Below are 12,883 nucleotides of genomic sequence, written 5' to 3' on the forward strand. Positions count from 1 at the left end.
AGAAATTTAAAAAAAAAAAATATATATATATATATATATATATTATATTGTGGCCCCATCTAAGATGAGAAAGATAAAGAGAAAGTAAGGGAGAGAGGACTTGGAATGTGACATGGGAGAGAAAAATTAGAATAAAAAAACACCAAAATATGTTTAGCACATATGAGATTTTATGCCTATACAATTCCAAATATGAAATTGTACAGTTCATCGATTCTAAATTTTTTAACATTTAGAACATCTGATGGCATTTGATGACATTTAGCACACCTAATACTAGTACTCTTATTCACTTTCACAAAACTTTTCACCAAATTAACTTTTTAATTATAATTTTTTCACTTTTTTTAATATTTTTATTCAATAGTTAAGATTAAAAGTTATTTTTTTCAATTATCAAATTCATCCATTGATTACAATTACATTATCCATGAAAAAGGGTGTAAACAAGGAATTGGCTGTAGTCTTTATGGACGACTAAAAATCTAGTTTGAAATAAGTTAAACAAGTAAAATAGTTTCACAAATGCGAATTTGTATTGATGAATATGTGGTATAATTCTCTATGATTACAAAAGAGTGATCCTCTAATTCGATCTTCTTGAAAGATTTGTTGATTGGAATTGTGGTAATATAATTTTGACTTGAACACCAAATATTCTTCAATTTGGTTGAAAGATGGATCAAAGACCCTTGAAACAGAATTACAATGAATCTTTGGCTATAAGCTTGTTAGAAATTCTTTGTTCTTCGTCGAGGAATATGATTTGGATGATTCCTCTTCGAATGTTCTTCGTTCTTCGAAGGTTTGTAGTGGAGGCTTAAATCCGTTGAGCTTCACCAATTTGTGGTTTCTTGGAGTTTCTGGAGGCTTTTGAACTTATTTCCATTGACCTTTAAGATCTAGGAAGATGATTTGGATGATTTCACTTCGAATGTTCTTCGTATTCGAAGTTGAAGTTCTTGAAGTTCCTAGAGGCATCGGGGCTTGATTTCAGCAAAGCTTCTGTACTTCTGAATCTTGGTGTCTTCCAAAATGTGTTGTGTTAGGACATATGTAAATCATGTTAAAAACATATGTCATTTTGAATTGGTTAATCCTTTGACAAAACGCACTTTATTTTTAATTGGGTAGATCTAGGATGGTTTAAGTCTTCAAAAAACATGATGTTCAAGTCAAGAGTTAAAACCATGCAAATCTGTTCTAGAATCAAGTGATGAAGTGCTGTATTTTAAAGCTCGACAAATTGTATCTATCGAGGTCTAAAAGACAATTCTGGCCCGATGCTCGACAGCTGCTTGACAGATAACCTATTTATTGAGAATTACAAAAATTAGTTTTTCAGATCTAATTTCACACATATCCATGTGTATGTGTTTAGGTTTTCTTTTCTCACAACATTAGATATATATAAGGATTATTTTAAGGGCCGTCATAGATGATGCAAGTGGATGAAACTTGATGCAAAGGTTTTGTTCAAGCAAATTGTGACTGGAGACAAAGTTGCCCTAATTCATCTTTCTCTTGAAGAAGCTGCTGCGTTTGTACGCTGTTGGGTTTTGTGACCAAGGAGTTTCGTGATCTTCATCGTGTTGATGAACTGGAAAACTTTGTAGTCAACATCCTTCTCAAGTTGGTGTGTTAGTCACGTACTTGGATCCGTGCATCGATTGGTTAGTCACATACTAGGAGTCGTGCATTGAAAAAGAGAGATTGTCACTACAGAACAAGTCTAATTGTGTATTGGGGTTAGGGTTTAACTATAGGTTAGTATAAGGTACTAGGATTCCTTTACTTGTAACCGCTTGTTGTGATAGTAGTGGATTCTCAAGAGTGGTGACCTTAAATTCACCCGGTGGGGTTTTTGCCTTGAAGGTTTTCCCCATTCATAAACAAATCACCATGCCAACTTTATTTTCCATTGCATTTAACTTAGTTGGTGATTTTTTTGTATTACCACGCATATTGCATGTAAATTGAATTAATTAACTAACTTGGCTAATTAATTGGTTAATTTATCACAAGGAGTCAATACATTCTTGGTCTATCAAGTGGTATCAGAGCAAGCACACTCTCCATTGACCCCTACTGTCATGGATACAGGACAATCGTTAATTATACCTCATTTATTTGATGGCACTAACTATGTATATTGGAAAGTACGCATGAGAGCTTTCTTGCAGTCATTAGATGAAAAAGTGTGGCAACCTATAGAGATAGGCTAGACCAAGCCAAAGGAAGCGTCAGCTGATTAGGATGATGCCAAGATCAAAGCGGCTAACTTCAACAACAGAGCATTGAATGCTTTATTTAGTGCAGTCATGAATGAGGAGTTCAAGAAGATATCCTCCACTGAAACTACGAAGGAAGCATGAACTATACTCCAGACAACCTATGAAGGAACTAAGGTTGTCAAGGATTTAAAGTTTCAGAAGCTTACTACAAGCTTTGAAGAGATCAAGATGGAGGAGGATGAGTTATTCGATGAGTTCTACACCAAGCTCAAGGACATGGTGAACTCAACTTTTAATCTTGGGGAAACCATTCCCAAACCCAAGATTGTTAGAAAGGTGCTCAGATCTCTTCCAGAGAGATTTCATGCCAAGATCACCACTATTGAGGAATCAAAGGACATTGACAAGATTCCTTTAACAGAGTTAGTTGGCAATTTGCAAACCTATGAATTGGGTTTGTCTAGGATCAAGAAATCGAGTAAGGGTAAGAGCATGGCACTGAAGGCCAAAAGCAGTGACACAGATGAGTCTTCAGACGATGAAAATTCTAAAATGAAATCCTATATCACGAGGCAGTTCAAAAAGTTTATGAAGAATGCCAATGTTAAAGGATTTGACAAAGACTGCAAGCAGTCCAATTCGTCTCAGTTTAAGAACCAAGACAAAGGAAGGAAGGATGCTAAGAAAGATGGTCAGTACACTATTCCCTCCAGACTAAAGTGTTTTGGATGTCAAGAATTCCCAACTTATCTTAAGAGTATTGGAAAAAACAAGGCACTTGCTGCTACTTTTAGCGACACTGAACCTAAGGATGATTCGGATAATAAGGATGATGAAATCCTGAATGCCTTCATTGCCACTGTAAATCCTACTAAGGAGATTGTTGAAGAAGTGAATGAAGAAGAGGACTTGGTGGAGTCTAAGTTTGAGAAGATGGATGAACAAGATAACATCCACACGACCTATGCAAAATTGTACAACGTCTTGGAAAAGCATGAGAAATTGTATAGGCTAGCCACCAAGAAGCTCAGTGATTTGGAGCTTGAACGAGAAGAAATCTCCACAAAGTTTGACAAGGCTAATCAGATCATTGGAGCATTGCGGTTTGAGAACAATTTCCTGGCTGAAAGAACCAAGAAGCTTGAAGCGGAACTGTTCCAAGTCAGAGCTCAGTTGGAGAGGACTTCAAGTGCAAAACTTAATGAGATGCTTAGATTTCAGAAATCTGCTTCTGATCGAACCGGTTGTGGGTATGATTTCTCTTCTCCTAGTGTTGCTTCTTCCTATACTATTGTAATTGTTTCTCCTACTAATAATGTTGAATCTGAGAACAATAATGTTAAAACTACTTTAGCTGGTGAGAACATAGACAAGGCTAAATCTATCTTAGAAGCACCCCCTAAGCTTGATAAAAAAGAGAATAAAAACCCTAGGGCTAAGAAGGGCAATACTCAAAAGTCTAAATAAAAGAAGCAACATCTCTGTCATTACTGTAAAGCGACTGGACATACTCGACCTAATTGCTATAAATGGCTAGCCACTCAACAGAACAACAGTATGATCTCATTTGGAAACCAGAATCAATTTTCATCCTCTCTTACTCCTCTTGGAGATCTACTCAAAGCCCTCATGGTCCTTTCAAACTTGAATTATTTCAATTCTTCCCCCTCATCATCAGATCAAGGGTTTGCCAAACGAAAGGGTTCTTCCAAGGTGTGGAAGGAAAAAGGATCTAAGTAAAGTAGTTGAAGGTGATGAAGATTTCAGTAGGATGAAGTAATTTCAGATGAGTAGACCCACCCATATGAAAGGTTCTAATGAGATGGCAAATTGGTCAGCAAGTAGTTGAATATACCTGCGTGACTGAGCATTCTCAACAGAGGTTAAGTTGAAGTAATTTCAAAAGAGTGTTCCATGATAGTTGAAATAGGTCAGTGGGACAAAAGTTATTTGCAAGTAGCTGAATGTACTTGTGTGATTGAATCATATCGACAGAGATTAAGCTGAGGTAATTTCAGAAGAGTATTTTGGATTGTTGGTAGTGATCACAGGGTGTAGAAGATGGTGATGAGGCGATGATATTGGTTGTGTATAGCATGCAAAGTTATAGGGCTAGCCTTGCGTTTTTAAGAACTCTTGGTGAAGTTATCTTAGGAGGATATACTTCGGATTATGGAGAGGACATGTGGGAAAGTGGTTGAGTGTGCTTGCATTATTGTATTTCCCAAGTTAAGTTGAGGTAATTTCAAAAGCATATGGATTTTGTGCCTGCTAGTGGTGGTTGTGAAGAAGATGGAGATGAAGCAAAGATGAATGGGTGAAACATATGACACCATGGAGCTGGCCCTATACGTCGGGGACTTTTTGGTGTAGATGTTTCTGGGGAGTATACTTTGGAATACGGGACTGACTGCATGCTGAATGAAGTCTGGTGGCAAGTCATCGAACGTGCTTGTGTGACGAGACCATGCTGATGGAGGTTAAGTTGAAGTAATTTCAGAAGTATACTTTCTAAAATACTTCAAGCAGAATTTAAGTTGGAGTAATTCCAAAAAGGGGAAATTACAGTAAACCCACCTGTGATTAGGCCCATTTTCACTTTGCCTACCCGTGGTTTAAAACTTAACACTTTACTCTCCTGAGGTTAGTTCCATTAGCCTTCTGTAACCCACCTCTTCATTTACCGTTAGAAAAACACATTTTTAAGCAAAACCAAATATAACAAGAATCAAAAAGCTATGGTTTTAAATTAAGAATTGGGAAACCAAATTTAAACAATTTCAAGCTGAGCTTGGTCCCTTCCCCGTCACAGTTGCAGTAGTCCACCAATAAATTCGCTCTCTCGTTCTTTTCTTCTCATCTCTATCAATTCTTCCTTTCTTATTTCATTAAATATAAATATAAAAAATGTAATTAATGTATAAAAGACAAAAGAAACACACTACAATACCAACTTTTAGATGCAACATCTTTTTAAAGTGCCAAACCTCATTTGAACCACTGGCCCTTCTATACAGATGGGTGAATATGTGTAAAAGAGAAGAAGTATAGTTCATCAAGTTTGCTTTGTGTGATTTTCGTTGGAGAGAAGGACATTGAGGGATGATAAAGGTTGGGGAAGAAATCTAGGAGGACATAGCTTACTCGAGGCAGATATATGCTTTGGGATTTTTTTTTTTTTTTTTTTTTTTTTTTAAGACTCTGGTGATAGGTTTAAGTTGGAAGGTTCCTTTCTTTCTTTCCTTGGTGGCGTTTTGTTGTGCAAAAAAGACCATAAATTAGGAGAGGGACAAGTTGAGATCAAGGTCAATCCACAACAGTAAGTGTTAGGACATATATGAATCATGTTATTAACATATGTAAATGTAGAATTGGCTAATCCTTTGACAAAATGCACTTTACTTGTAATTGGGTAGATTTAGGATGTGTTTAATACTTCAAGGAACAAGGTTTCAAGTTTAAGTGTTAAAACCATGCAAGTTTGTCCAAGAATCAAGTGAAAAAGTGTTGGATTTTAAAGCTCGACAGCTAGTATCTATCAAGGTTTAAAAAGCTGTTTAAGCACGATGCTCGATAGTTGCTCGATAGATAAGGTATCTGTCAAGGTTTATGAAAATCAGTTTTTCAGATCTGATTTCACTCCAATCCGTGAATAGATGTTTGGGTTTTCTTTTCTCACAACCCTAAACATATATAAGGATTGTTTTAAGGGTCGTCACAGCTGATGCAACTCAATGCAAAAGTTTTTCACAAGCATATTGTGAACCAGAGACATATGCTCTAGTTCATCTTTCTCTTCAAGAAGTTGTTGTGTTTGTACACCGTAGGGTTTTGTAACCAAGAAACTTCGTGATCTTCATCGTGTGATGAACTGAATAACTTTGCAGCCAACATTCTTCTCAAGTTGATGAGTAAGCCATGTACTGGGAACTGCGCATCGAATTGGGTTAGTCACGTACTGGGAGCCATGCATTGAAATGAGAGATTGTCACTACAGAACAAGTCCAATTGGGTACTAGGGTAAGGGTTCAACTGTAGGTTAGTATAAGGTACTGGAATTCTTTTACTTGTAACCACTGTTGTGATAATAGTGAATTCTCGGGAGTGGTGACCTTAAAATCACCCAATGAGGTTTTTTGCTGTGTAGGTTTTCCCCATTCGTAAACAAATCACCGTATCAATTTATTTTCCGCTGCATATTTACTTAGTTGGTGATTTGTTTATACTACCACGCATATTTCATGCTAATTGAATTAATTAATTAACTTGGCTAATTAATCGGTTAATTCATCATAAGGGGTCAATACATTCTTGGCCTATCAAGTGATATCAGAGCAGGTACACTCTGATTAGGGTTAGTCTTTGCTGTGTGATCCATTAACCCCTGTTTGTCATGAATAGAGGACATTCTCGTATTATACCTCCTTTATTTGATGGCACTAACTAAGCTTACTTGAAAGTACGCATGAGAGCTTTCTTGCAGTCTTTAGATGAGAAAGTGTAGCAAGTTGTGGAGATAAGCTAGATCAAGCCAAAGGAAGCGCCAGCTAATTGGGATGATGCTAAGATCAAGGCGAAAAATTTCAACAGCAGGGCATTGAATGTGTTATTCAGTGCAGTCACGAATGAGGAGTTCAAGAAGCCATCCTTTATTGAAACTGCTAAGGAAGTATGAACCATCCTTTAGATAACCTATGAAGAAACTAAGGCTATCAAGGATTCAAAACTTCAAAGGCTTTCCACTAGCTTTGAAGAGATCAAGATAGAGGAAGATGAGTCATTCGATGAGTTCTATGCCAAGCTTAAAGACATAGTAAACTCAGCCTTTAATCTTGGGGAAACCATTCCCGAACCCTAGATTGTTAGAAATGTGCTCAGATCTCTACCCGAGAGATTTCATGCCAAGATCACCGCGATTGACGAATCAAAGGATATTAACAAAATTCCTTTGACAAAGCTAGTTGGCAATCTGTGGACCTATGAGTTGGGTTTGACAAGGATTGGGAAATGTAGTAAGGTAAGAGCATGGCATTGAAGGCCAAGAGTAGTAACACTGATGAGTCTTCAGACGATGAAGATTCCAAGATGAAATCCTATATCACATGGCAATTCAAAAAGTTTGTAAAGAATGCCAATGCTAAAGGATTTGACAAAGACCGCAAGCAATCTAGTTTGTCTCAGTTCAAGAACCAAGACAAAGGAAAGAAGGATGATAGGGATGGCGGTTAGTACACTGTTCCCTCAGGACCAAAGTGCTTTGGGTGTTAAGGCTTCGGTCACATAAAACAAGAGTGCCCTACGTATCTCAAGACCATTGGGAAGAGCAAGGCACTTGTTGCTACTTTGAGCGACATCGAGCCTGAAGATGATTCTGATAATGAGGATGATGGGATTCTGAATGCTTTCACTACCACTGTAAATCCTACTGAGGGGATTGTTGAAGATAGGTATGATGAAGAGGACTTGGTGGATTCTAAATTCGAGAAAATGGACAACCAAGATGATATCCATACAGTCTATGAAAAGTTGTATAAGATTTCTGAGAAGCATGAGAAACTATATAGGCTGGCCACCAAGAAGCTGAGTGATGTGGAACTTGATCGAGAATAGCTTTCCACAAAGTTTGATGAAGTCAATCGGACCATTGGAGTACTGCGATTTGAGAACAACTTCTTGGCTGAAAAGACCAAGAAACTTGAGGCAGAGTTGTTCCAAGTCAAAGCTTAGTTGGAAAGGACTTCAAGTGCAAAGTTTGATGAGATGCTTAGTCTTCAAAAATCTGCTTCTGATCGAACCTGTTTAGGGTATGATTTCTCTTCTCCTAGTTTTGCTTCCACTAGTACTACTGTTTTTGTTTCTCCTACTAATAATGTTGAATCTGAAAATAATGATGTGAAAAATGTGTTAGCTTGTGAGAACATAGACAAGGGTAAATCTATCTTAGGAGCACCCTCTAAGCAAGACAAGAAAGAGATTAAAAACCCTAGGGCTAAGAAGGGAAATGCTCAAAAGCCTAAACAGAAGAAGCAGCATCTTTGTCATGACTGTGGAGTAGTTGGACATACTCGACCTAATTGCTATAAGTGGTTAGCCACTTAATAAAGTAACAGTATGATCTCATCGGGAAACCAGAATCAATTTCCATCCTCTTTTGCTCCTCTTGAAGATCTACTCAAAGCCCTCATGTTCCTTTCGAACTTGAGCGGTTTAAATTCTTCCCCCTCACCACCGGATCAAGGGTTTGCACGACGGAAAAGTTCTTCCAAGGTGTGGAAGGAAAAAGACTCTAAGTGATTTAGTCACTTTTTCTCTCTCTCCTTCTTTTTTTTTTGTTTGTTTGTTTGTTTGTTTTTGTTTTTAGTTTTGCTTTATTTTTTTTTTTTCATAAAAATAAAAAAAAAATCAGAAAAATACAAAAACAGTGTGTGTTTGTGTACATTGGTACTTGATACCTTAGATAGCCATTGAAACAAAGCTTTCTAAACTTTGTATCTTTTGTAGCTTAGATGAGCATCTCTATGCACAACTAAGCAAGTGAACTTTGTGGCTCATGTTTGTGATGAGTAAGATTAATTAATCTCTTGTACTTAACACTCGTATCACTCTTTTTTTTGGGAAAGACTAGAAAATCCTAAGAAAAAGGCATAAATAACCATCTCACCACTATTGTCCACCAATCATGAAATGACATTTGTATGCTTTGACGCAGCAAAAGTGCAATGTCAAAAAGCTTAACATCATTGGGTAATTCTTTTCTCTCTCTTATATACCCATGCATGGTTTGCTTAAAAGAAAAAATATGCAAAGAAAAACTATAAAAGAAAAAAGAATCAAAATGCTTTATAAATGATTGCAAACATGTCTTCTAGGAGATGTAAGAGTTATAGGATATATCTCGAAGGTGATAATCCCTATCAAATAGTTATGATTGTATGTGAGTTAAAGTGATATTCTCATATCTCAAATTGTCATAACATGTAGAGACTTATGCAATCTAGCGATGTTTTTCACACACAACACGCAATATTCTTTGCTACTCTTGATACATATGCAAGTACAATGTGATTTGGCCATCACAAGGAATACATGTGTTAATGTATGCTTACTAAACTGTCTTAACTTGTTTTTGAAATATAAAATTGGTCAGACTTGTTTAGTGCATGTGTGTGTTTTGGATCTATATGCTTGTCATTTATTTCTTGTTGAGAGATGATTTGAGAGCTTAAAATGTTGTTTGGATCCATGGCTGTGTAGCATGTTTGATTGCATTCATGTTTGTGTTTTTCTCTTCTTTGAAACACTATTTTTAAGCAATCTCGACAGCTACTGGACACCTCTCGACAGCTACGCTATCTATCGAGCCCTTTGAGCTTTTTTTTATCACATTCTCGATAGCTTCTCGATCTATTGAGGAAGTTTCTGTACGCTCGATAGATGCTCTATAGCTCCTCGATCCATCAACGTTTATGTGCTGTGTACACTTCTTGATAGCTACTCGATAGTTCCTCGATAGCTATTTCTCGCGTTTTAATTCTCAACATCTTTCAATCCATCAAGAAACTGGAATTCCTATAAATAGGATCTGCGCGACATTTCCTTGATCTCTCTTGATCCTTTCAAACTTCTCACCTTCCCAAACACCTCACTCTCACTCCAAATCACTTCCCCACTCAATCTTCGGTCTCGAGGTTAATTTCTTCCTCTAGTATGATTCTATTTCTATCTTTTTATCAGGCATTTCATGTTTTTTTGACCTAACCTTTGGGATTTTTCAAAATTTTGGAGTTTTTGTGCAATTTTTGGGACGGGTTCTTGTTTAAATGATTTTAAATCATCATGCATTGCATAACATGTTCATTTCAACTATATTTTCATGCATTATAGATGTGTGCTATATATGTTGAATTGTTATATGCTGTTAGGTTTAGGTTGGGCTGAGTGCATGATGCTTTTTATGTTGCATATCATATGCTCATGCATTTTCATGCATACGTACCTTCAATTCTTTATATTATTATATATTGATTTGTTTGGTGCTTTTCTACGTGTCTCTCTCTCTCCCTCTCTCCTTCTTGCGTTAGTCTGCTCTATGGCACCTAAACGCAAATCCACTCTATCCCGGAACCCTCTTCGTTTTGGGGCATCTTCTTCTTCTTCACCTTCTGACCCCACTCCTTCTCACGTTAGGTTCAATGATGATAAAGCCCGTAAGGACTTTTCAGAGAACTTCTCACGACTAGATGTTCATTCGGAATGCCAAGTCATTCTATCAAATTTTTTCAATACTGACCTTCCCACTGTCATCTACAGTTGAGGTTGGGACTCACTGTGTGGCATCTCAGTCACTTGTCCCTCCATGATCATACAGGAGTTTTACTCTAATATACACGGTTTTGACTATTCTGTACCTCATTTTATCACTCGTGTTCGAGGTATGCGCATCGTAGTTACTCTGGATATTGTATCTGAGGTACTACACATTCCTAGGGTAGCACATCCTGACTACCCTAGCTGTGATTGTCTGAGGACTATGTCCAAAGACGAACTCTTGTCTCTATTTTGTGAGACACCTTCATCTTGGGGTGACCGTCAAAACACCCATAGCTTAGGTTTTGCAAAAGGTCAGAGGTTCCTTAACATGGTGATGACATTCGTTCTCCATCCATTATCTCACTATAACTCCATCACAAAGCCTCGTGCTTGATTTTAGTTATCCCTTCTTGAGGGACTTTCTATTGATTTTCCTTCTCACTTCATCCTATCCCTCATAGATGTCTGTAGGGATACGACGACCCGTGATAGGCTCATTTTTCCTTCGGCTATCACACGGCTTCTTTGACTTTTTTTTGTCTCTTATCCCGAGTCTCCTCATTTTTCGATCATGTGTGCCATATATGTGGCTACCGTTAGACAGAGTGAGTCCTAACTTTGACCGAAGTGGCCACAAGCAGAGATAGTAGCTCCTCCTGCTTCTTCCATTCCTTCCACATTCGCACCTTCTTCATTTGCGGGTGGTGTGACCCTTGAGGTGGTCATGGCGCAGCTGTGGTTAATAGATGCTCGCCTTGACACACTTATTGATGAGTTATGTCAAGTGAACACCTGTGACGACCATATTGCTAGGAGGCAGGCTCACCTTGGTGGCTTTGTAGAGTCTCCCTCTCCTTCTCTAGAGGCATCTGAGAGCGACGATGGTGACTCCGACGACGATGATGATGATGAGGATAAGGGTGCTAGCTTGCCCAGTGATGACAAGATGACTGCTTGAATTACTTTCCCTTTGTCATTCGTGACAAAAAGGGGAGTAGTTTTGGATATGAGAGTAGTCATATACATAGGGGGAGAGTTAGCATAGGAGATTTTTGTGATAGGGGAAGTGTTTATACTTTGAGGGATGTAGTGAGGTTATTATGTATTTTCTTTTCTTTCTTTTTCATTTACCTCATGTATATCGATCTTGTGACCATTTGACAACATACATTGTACTTATCTTTGTGTGTGTGTATATATATATATATATGTTGATGTATGTTATTCACCTATCTTTACATGTGTTGTTTCTTTTCTCTCTTTATGCACATGATTTTTATTTACTGTATGCAATTTTTTATTTCTATTTCACACTAAGATGCCTTAATGAGTTTTGTTTAAAGTGTTTTAGAAATACAGGTTGTCAAATTCTTCTTGCCATGAACTCTTTTCTTGCAAAATTTTTCAAGAGTTTGTGTTAGGATAGATTTTATTGTATTCAGCAAGTGAGTATGAGTTGAGTGATTTATGACTTCTCTCATATGTTCATTTGTTTGTTGTGGTTTTGTCACGGATTGCCAAAGGGGAAGATTGTTAGAACATATGTGAATCATGTTATGAACATATGTGAATGTAGAATTGGCTAATCATTTGACAAAATGCACTTTACTTGTAATTGGGTAGATCTAGGATGTGTTTGATACTTCAAGGAACAAGGTTTCAAGTTCAAGTATTAAAACCATGCAAGTCTGTCCAAAATCAAGTGAAGAAGTGATGGATTTTAAAGCTCGACAGCTAGTATCTATCAAGGTTTAAAAAGCTGTTTAAGCCCGATGCTTCATAGCTGCTTGATAGATAGGGTATCTGTCGAGGTTTATGAAAATCAGTTTTTTAGATCTGATTTCACTCCAATCCATGAATAAATGTTTGGGCTTTCTTTTCACATAACCTTAAACATATATAAGGATTGTTTTACGGGTTGTCACAGCTGATACAATTCAATGCAAAAGTTTTTCACAAGCATATTGTGAATCGGAGACATATGCCCTAATTCATTTTTCTCTTCAAGAAGCTACTGTGTTTGTACACCGTATGGTTTTGTAACCAAGGAGCTTTGTGATCTTCATCATGTGATGAACTGAAGAACTTTGCAGCCAACATCCTTCTCAAGTTGGTGAGTAAGCCATATACTGGGATCCGCGCATCGAATTGGTTAGTCATGTACTAGGAGCTGTGCATTAAAAGGAGAGATTGTCACTACAGAACAAGTCCAATTGGGTATTGGGGTAAGGGTTCAATTGTAGGTTGGTATAAGGTATTGGGATTCCTTTACTTGTAACCACTTGTGATAATAGTGAATTCTTAGGAATGATGACCTTAAAATCACCCGGTAGGGTTTT

Source organism: Quercus robur, chromosome 2, assembly GCF_932294415.1.
Source record: "Quercus robur chromosome 2, dhQueRobu3.1, whole genome shotgun sequence".
In the NCBI taxonomy this organism is placed as follows: Eukaryota; Viridiplantae; Streptophyta; class Magnoliopsida; order Fagales; family Fagaceae; genus Quercus; species Quercus robur.